The following is a 9,680-nucleotide window of genomic DNA, read 5'->3' as shown; positions in this document are numbered from 1 at the left end:
TTTTCTGGAATATTAAGGTTTCTTATTGATTGATTGCCTCGGTGTATCAGGGAGAAGCCATTTGAATTGTGGCATGTCACTTTAAACTCATGGTCATGACCTTGAATGAGTGTCAAGTCTTTTCTAATGACAATGGAACCTAAAATATTCATCGCTGAAAGTGCCCTTTGAAATCCAAGTTGTATTAAAGTGAGTGAAGAAGAAATTTCCCTTTTTTTAGTGTGCATACATTGTGCATTATGAAGCATGCTGCACACTGGAACAGGCTTCCACAGAACAGAAGCATGCTGCACAGAGGGGACATTATACCTGCGATTGAACAATGTGCATCGTCAGAAGATCATGCATCGTGCTGAATCAGGGTTGGATTGGGTGGAGTCAGCAAACCTGGATTGGGTTGGAATGTGGCTGGGATCCTGGAACACGATGGGCTGCCGATTACAACATACTCTGTGGGATATTTGATGTGCATCAGCCAATGGAGCAAGAGGGAATATCCCAGTTTCTTGTCCATAGTCAGTGATGCAATATTCTGCCTCCAAAACACCATCCTGATAGTTTATTGTCAGGGTTGGAAATTCGTCAAATCGAAATTAGACAACTGAAGAGATACTTTTGAGCCACGCTGATCCAAAAGAAGGATAAAGTGGCTCCTGAAACTTTTGCCAGAATGAGTGTCAGAATGAATGCAGATGAATTAAATAATGGATTGTATTAATTACTTCTTCATTCGAATGCAACAAAAGGCTGTGCGAAAACATCATTGGTTGGGTGTGTGGCTGTCTGTGCCCCTGATGCAATCCCCTCAACTGGTAAGAGCTAGGATTTTGTTCAGAGTGCCATTGATAGCTCGCCTACTCTTCCCGAAGGACACCATTCGATCTTTAACCTCTACCAACAAATTCTGCAGACGGGATTCTCGTTTAATGTCCATCTTCGGGATGGCATACACTGATGAATTACCCTACCTCTGAAACATAGGGGTGTGTGTAGTGTTTCGGGTCGACCTCAGGGCACCGCAGCAAGTGCACCGCTAACCCGAAGGGTGTCACGGAAGAAAATAAACACTGATGTGACCTGAGTGTTTTAAATGTGAAACCAACATACGACAGGAGACAGAAGGGCAACTTTATAAGGAATATTTATTAATCCCTACTCTCTACTAAAAGCACAATAATAATGAAATGTATCACTTCCATGACTTTGCTAAGAATCACAAATTTAAACAAGTGGTGCCAGGCACAACAAATCCCGCCCATTTAAGGCATAAAGTTATTTTGGGGATCAAATTTAAATTTGATACATCCTTAACCTGAATGTTGATTATAAGGAATATTTTAGTCTTAGTTTGAAGTCAATTAAACCATTTTTGACGAAGTTATGACCGTAAAATGATTTTGACCTTTCAAGGCCACGTAAGGTCATGGTGTCAAATGAAAGCCAATAAAGGACTTGATATATGTCTTCCATAGTAAACACGCATATTCCTAACCTTTTTTGATTTATAATGGCAAATTTGTAATTTTGACCGATGACCATAACCCCCAAAACTTCGGACCCTACCGATGATCTTCACAAATATGCATTTTTCACTCTCGGAATGGGTAGGATTATAAGTGACAAATAGAATAAGGTGACAAATAAATAATAATAAAAAGCTTAGTTTGAAGTAAATCAGATCACTTTTGACGAAGTTATGAGCGAAAAACGATTTTGATCTTTTCGTGACTTTGACCTTGACCTTTGATCCAATTTGACCCAAAAGTTAATGGGGTCGTCCATGGTTCATTGCCCACCTGTGGATTAAATTTGATAGCTTTTGCTAAAGCCGTTTTGCCGTAAAGTTGCTAACAGACAGAAAGACAAACAGACAAACAAACCGGACGATTACAAACAGACAAACAAACCTCCGGGGGGGGGGGGGATAACAAGAAAAAGCAATCAGATTGCAGACCCTCACCAGGATTTCTTTTGCGTAGTATTTGTGTCGTACATTTTGTGTGGTGTTTGTTTTTACTGGTGTGTTAATAACAGACATAACTAAAACTGCCACTTTATAACCACTGGCAGTGATGACCGGGTACCAAGACGTCCTGCTTTGATGCATACCCGCTTTGATTGAACACTTGACCCTGACCCATGACATTTATTATTATTCAATTGAATTCAGAATGGGATTAAAATAAATTCAATTCAAATCAAATGGAAGACCAAATACTGTTGGTGCAGTATTTGTTCGTTGGTGCAACAAATACATTGGAATCAGAAGGAGCCCAAACAAGCAAAAAGCAAAGCTGAAGTCATCAGGAGGAACCTGGATAGAATTTGGAGTTTAAGCTGCAACTCCTCTTCCCTCAACCCCAACCATGTACAGCCAAGTGAGCCTTATTCAAAAAAAAGGGGAAAAAAAAAATCGAAAACACCCCAGATTAAAATAAATAAATAATTTTCCTTGCCAAATCGTACGTCCGATCAAGTTGAAATTTAACACATATATTCCCCATCACTACTCCATCATAATTGTGAAGTTTCACATTGATCGATGAAGTGGTTCAAGAGAAATAATAAATAAAAAAGATTTTCGTTCAATCCAATATGGCTGCCACACCATGTGACCGATAAATTATTTGTGAATACCCTGGTATCCCCAAGGCTTGGTGAACATGTGTGAAGTTTCCCTTAGATCTGTCCAGCCATTCTGGAGATGATTTTTAAAGGTTTTAGGGTAAATACAATATGACTGCCAAACCCTATGACCGATAATATCAAAAATGGGAACATTTTGTTCCTCGTGGATAGGTGGTCATAGCTGTAAAGCTTCACCTCGATCTGTTCAGCCGTTTCTGAGAAGAGGATTTTTGAAGATTGAAAAAATACATATATATCAAATATGGCCGCTTTAACCACATGACCGATATCAAAAATTCATCTGTCGACCAATTTACCCCAAGACGACCCTCAAAATTTTTTTATACTGAGCAGATGTAGCGTTCTACGTATGCAATCATGTCATAACGAAGGCACCTATGACATCATACAAAAATCACACATTCCCCATGAGGAGTACTTGCCATGTGCCAAGTTGCAACTTTTTCCTTGGTGTGGTTTCAGAGATACAGAGGTCCAAAGTTTTTCCTTTTTTCCAGCATAGCTGCCATACCACATGACCAATGACATCATAATTATGATTAAAACATTCTACACAAATAATCACTCCTGTGGTGAAAATATCGTGTCAATCCCACAAGCGGGTGCAGAGAAAAACCGTACTCACGTTCTGTGTGGGTGAAGAAACAGACAGACAAATGGACCCAAATACAATACGCTCTCCTCTGGCGAGGGTAATCGGTACAAACGTCACAGACAACAATGCAGCTACAAGTTAATTCAAGACTCTTGATGTGGCAACTTAGCTCAAACAAACAATTTGTATCGTAAACCCCAATGGGTTAGAAATAGGTGAAGGTTCGGCGGTGAGCACAGTTGAAACGATCTACTCCGGAGGGTGCACACAAAATGAAGCTGACTGGATAGTCCCATTTTACAAGTCCTCAGTAGGTGAAGTCCTTGTATCACCAAAGCATGGAGAAGAACGCGAGTCCACAGGTAAAGCTGTATTGTAGATGATGAAGATGGGAATTCCAAGCCGCAAAGGTGTGTGACTTGAATGAGAGGTGGGAGGGACGAATAAGCTCTGAGGGTATGCACCAGTCCACCAGCCCAGTGAATGGTGTGTAAATAACCAGAAAGGATGCCAATGAGGGTATACAAGTAGCAACTTTGAAAGTGTCACCGAGATAACTGCAGTGCAACGTCCAACGGGTAGGTATCACGAGTTCAGCGAAGAATACCTTACAGGGTATCATACAAGAAGCGAAGCTAAATCTCCATAGACAAATGCACATCACATTGAAGTTGATCCGTCGTGTTCAGGGGATAGGTGAGTCACTTAACCTGCTGAAGTTTGCAGACAAATGACCCCCGATTCCTCCATCACTGATTGTCGGTTTTGAAAGGAATTGCACGGCTTCGAACACAGTGGCAGCTCAAGAGAACATGTCTATGCGTTCTCTTCTCGTTCCTTATCTCCTTTCCTTTCTTCGTTCTCCAACTTTCCTTTTTCTTCATGTTTTTGTTGCTATTGTTGTTGTTCTGACAACCAATATAATTTTCACCAAAGCACAATTAAATGTTATACGAGTCTGTAACTGTTGGCGTTTCCTTCCAAGTAACTCAATAAGTGTGTTGAAAAGTGTGGACTCAAACTGTCATCCTCTGTTAGCAGTGATAATAGATGGAGCAACAAACACAGCAACCCATCTGGAAATGAAAGCTTCCAGCTTGTGCCACTGTTAGGTATTCAAATTATATTTTCCAGCCATCTAGTAAAATGGTCATCACATGTGAGTACATGTGCGTTATCACCTGATGGTGGAAGAGGACCGACTAAATCAATGTGCATGTGATCAAAAGTGGCATCAGGAGATACAAATGGTGTCACGGTGTGATGACGTAATTTCGCTCGTTGACACGAGACAGGCTCTGCACTGGTTTCTCAAGTCCCAGTTCATTCCAAACAAGAGGAAACGTTGAGTCACAAGGTGCTGCCTTGCTTTGCACCATCTATCTGATGTAGGTAACAGAGCATCAAATACGGCACATCTGAACTCAACAGGAACCCAAGGACGAGAAGAGCCAGTGGAGAGGTTGCAAACAATTGTGCCTTCAGAAATAGAAGCATTTCACTAAATTTGAGCGATGTGGAGCTCCCTCTGAGATGCTGCAGTTCTTCATCTCCCTGCTGCGCCTTTGCCATGTTGTTGAAATTGATGGAAGTTGTGCCGGGGGAGTTGATATTCAGCTGTGAGAGAGCATCAGCTACAGTCTTCTTACTGCTCACATGACATGTATCAATGGTAAATTGAGAAACGGAGTCAAGGTGTTGGACCTCTCTTGCTGAACAGCGATCAGGTTTTTCCTTGGAAACACACTTTAATGGCTTTTGATCAGTGTAAACACAGGCCTGCTGACCCTCAAGCATGCAACGAAAATTGTGGATTGCGAGGTAAACTGTCAGCAACTCGTGACTGAAGGTGCTGTACCTAATCTCTGCTGGCTGCAACCTTTTGGAAAATAAGGAAATGGGCTCCCAGTTTCCTTCCACATGCTGTTGGAATATTCCACTGATTTCCACAACTGACACGTCCACAATGATACAGTGATCAATCTGACTTGGTATGGCCAAGTTTCGTGGCCTCTACTGGACTTCACTGTGGTAAAAGTGGCAGAACATTCGTCGGTCCAAACCAAAAGTATTTTTGGCTCCCTCCCATGTCGTGCGAGGACTTCAGTTTGTGGATGAAGATGTCTACACAGCTTGGGATAAACCTCCAGTAGAGATTCACCATACCTCAAAACTCCCATAGCTTGTGCACCGAAGCTGGCTGCAAATTGTCCGAGATCACCTTGACCTTGTCAACCAGTGGATGGATGCCATGTATGTTGATCAAGTGGCCCAAAACTGTAATGAGGGCACCCCAAACTGACATTTACTGTATGACACGTACTGTGATAAGCGAGCGAATATGACCTGCAAATGCTGTCCATGCTTCTTGATGGTCTGGCTGGCTATGAACAGATAATTAATCAATGTCGGCATACACGAAAGGCAAACCCTGGGATGTGGGATTATCTGTGTGAACATGGCATGATTGCTGATTTATTTAATGGACATCTGCTATTGGAAAGATGATGCCATGATCATTACTAACATTCAGGTAGACTTCTCAGAAGGAGACAGTGAATCTGGTTTAGTTGCTTCTTAACACTGATAGGAATGTCACATCTGAGGCCTGTCGATGCACAACGCAAGTTTAAAATGATGATATTTACTATTAATCATGTTGGAAAGGAGGAGGAGGGGTGGGAGGGGTAGTTGTGTGGCCTGCGAGTACCGTTAATACAGGAATATATATTTTTGTTTGGTTCCAGAGCCACAAGAGAAACTGAATTGGATTTTTGTATCTGTTGGTAAAATGAGTGGAGTCCGTCCATGTGTGTGCATGTGTGCGCGTACGTGTGTTAAATCCAGTGCCACCACCCGCTTGTACTAATAGGAAATGTTCTGAATCCAGCACCTCTCATCCATGTATATTTCTCAAATTTCCTCCACTAGAAACACCCATTCCCTTCAGGAAGAGCCTGGGGGTGGGGAGAGAGGTGGCAAGGGTCGTGTGGGGGGGCGAGGGGGGGTGGTGATAGTGGTTGAGGTGGGGCAAATATATTTAGTGCCATGGCTAATAATCCCCACCGTCTGCAGCAGGAGTCAGCAACCGACTTGCACTTGCAGAGGCGAAAATCGGAAAGTCGTCTCCCCCAACACTCGTGGGGTGGGGGGGAGGGAGAGGGGGTGGGGTTTACCCATGACCTAATCCTGGCTCGTACCAACATGTATGCAGAATTTTATGGAGATTGGCTCAACCCCATATTTTTCCATGGTCTGCAGATCTATATACACATATACACACACACACATGTACAGAGTATTGCCTTATTTGTATATTGTAGAATTTCCGTGTATCCGATTTGCATTCTGTGCCTCTTTGTGGTGAGCATGTTGAGGTCGTGGAGAGATTCACTTACCTTGGCAGTGACATTCACGTCTCTACTGGCTGTGAGTCAGAGGTCAATAGACGTCTGGGTCGGGCCTGGGGAGTCATGGATTCACTGGATAATGGGGTGTGGCGCTGCCAGTACCTGTGCAAGAGGACGAAAGTCCGAGTCTTCAGGTCCTTGGTGCTTCCAGTCTTGCTCTATGGATGCGAGACTTGGACTCTGACCAAGGATCTGAGATGGAGACTTAATTCCTTTGGTACCACGTCTCTTCGGAGACTCCCTTGCTATCGCTGGTCGGACTTTGTGTCCAACGAGCGGTTGCTGAGAGAGATTCAAATGAGATTTGTTAACTGCATAGTCTATGAGCGTCATCTGCGGCTGCATGGACATGTGGCTCGTTTTCCTGACGCTGATCCTGCTCACCAGATTTTCTCAGCGAGGGAGTCTCCTGAGTGGAGGAGGCCAATGGGCCGACCACATGCCTAGTGGTTGCAGCAGGTTGATCGGCATCTCAAGGAGATGGGGATGGGCCAGGCATCTGCCTGAGGGATGGCCAGATGGAAGCCCCTGGAGTACCGGCGGAAAGTGGACGCAGCGACGTGCTGCTCTGGCGCATGCTCCCATAACTAACCTGACCTGATTTGCATTCATGAACAGAACAATTAAGGTTGACCATTTTGAAATTGCCACTCTTTTGTCTGAATGCTGAAAAGTATGTTGAGACCATTTGAATTACAGATTTTGCGCAACCAACAGCAGGTAAAAAATGCCCAGCGAGCCAAACCGAGTAACTATAAACGCACAAACAGCGCATGCAGAAAGGCCATGTTCAGCATTCGTACATTTTGAAAGTCGCGAATTGGGGAATGATGAGGGCGACACGGCAGGGTTATTAATTATTTTATTTTTTGCTTCTACATTTGCACGGAAGTCAGGGAAACTTCCAAAAGTGGACGGTATCTATCTCGGGGGTGAGCAAAGGCTTTTAGAAGAGATCAGACCAAGATACCTCCACCAGGCAGAACAGTTTACGTTTTGTATCCCACTGATGGGCCGGATCTGAATCCAAACCTGGACCAAAATCGAATCGACTTGTTCTTGTCACCTACCCAACTCATCCACCAAGTTTTGTCACAACTCGTCCACAACGTTTTGAAATATCATGCTATGTATCGTTTTTGGGCCCCATCTCTCAATGGTGAAGAATCACTTGTGAATTAAAAAAATTGTCGTATCAGAATCCGGAGTGGGATCTTCCTCAAAATTGAATCGTTGTGTCTTTGTCGCACACCCAATCTGTCCACCAAGTTTCGTCCGAATCCGTCCATAACTTTTTGAGCTATCCTGTTTACAGACAAACAAGAGAGACGGGTGAAAACACGACGTCTGTCCACATCCAGTGGTGGAGGTAAATTCGATGCAGGTTGTTATTATTCATACAGTCAAATTAAAACAGTTAAAGTTTATAATTGAAAAAAATCTCGACTTAATATTTGGTAAAGCCGACGTTTCGGCAAGAATCCAGTCGCCTTCGTCACGGCAGATGTAGCAGTTAAGAAGCAGCTTGTGCATCGCCACGGAGGGTGAGTTGGTCTGTAGGCCAATCCGGGCATCACGTGACGGTTACAGACGGTTACAGATGTTATAGCTTTGTCCCACGTACATGACAGATCATGCACTGAGACCTACGATCCACAAGCCGGATCCGATCCCTCTCCGACCTATTGTTAGCAGTGTGGACTTGTATAATATGACTAAATTTGTAGGAAGGATTATTAGCCCATTGTTTGGTTTGTCTGATCACCATGTGTGTAATACAGAAGACTTTGTTTTGAAGACCAAGGACTTCATAGTTAAGGAGGATGTGTCTATTGTTTCTGATGTCAGTACTCTTTTTACCTCCATCCCGACAACGGATGCCATGTCTGGAGTTGGTGAATGCCTTGAAAAGGACAGCACTCTTAAGTAACGTACTAGTCTCCATGTGGATCAGATTGTTGATCTGGTGTCCTTAAATGCTTTAACTCAACCAACTTCACATACAAAGACCAGTTTTTCAGACAACATGGTTGTGCTATATGGACTTTCCCATCTCACCAGTTGTTGCCAATTTATTCATGGAAAAGTTTGAAGGTGTTGTATTGTAGAATTACAGTGGTTACAAAGCCAAGATGTGGTTGAGGTATGTCGAATAGTACCTTTGTGGTTATAAAGAAATGTGAACAGCAATACTTATTTAATTACCTGAGCAGTGTGGATGTGAACATGCAGTTCACACAGGAACCGGACACCAATGATCAGGTAGCCTTTCTCGAGTGAAAGGTTCACATGAATTGTGATGGCCGCTTGGATTTTGAGGTGTACAGGAAACCCACACATACCAACCACCCACTGACCCACAATATTATCTGTCATTCGCACTCTTTTCGATCGTGCAGATACTGAACTATTCCGACTACACAGGATGGGAAACTGTGTGAGAAGGAGAACATCAGGAGTGCTCTCAGAAAGTGTGCTTATGCTGGATGGTCTTTTTAAAACAGGAAGTAACAAATACATCGTGTCTGGTGACCAACAACAGGACACAGCTCAAGAAAATATGGCACGAGTGACCATTCCATATGTGGCAGGGCTGTCTGAGAAAGTGAGAAGATCCTTTTCCATGTTTGGCATAGTTACATCATATAAACTGTGCAGAATTCTACAAAGACAGTTCATGTTCAGGACAAGATCCTGAAGGATAGGAAACGTGACTTGGTGTATGGCATCAGATGTAGAGACCCAACATACACTGAGACCTACCTTTCAGGCCCGTATGAACCAACATAGTCATCTAGCTTATGAAGAGGCTTTGAACTCTGCTGTACAGTATATACGGACTTGAACCTGCATGGTTACAGCGTCGATCCCAGTCAAGTGGTCATCTTAGACAGAGAAAAAAAGTGGTTTGCTAGGAGTGTCAAGGAATCCATTTGGTAAAGTGTTGAATCACCATCTCTCAACAAAACTGTCGGTTTGCGATTTCATCCGTCACGTACGTGGGTCAAAACTATAACATCTCTTCC

Source organism: Eptatretus burgeri, chromosome 16 (assembly GCF_056783735.1).
Source record: "Eptatretus burgeri isolate ZD-2024b chromosome 16, Ebu_testis_v1, whole genome shotgun sequence".
NCBI classification, from domain to species: domain Eukaryota; kingdom Metazoa; phylum Chordata; class Myxini; order Myxiniformes; family Myxinidae; genus Eptatretus; species Eptatretus burgeri.
Note: the sequence above shows the minus strand (reverse complement) of the source record.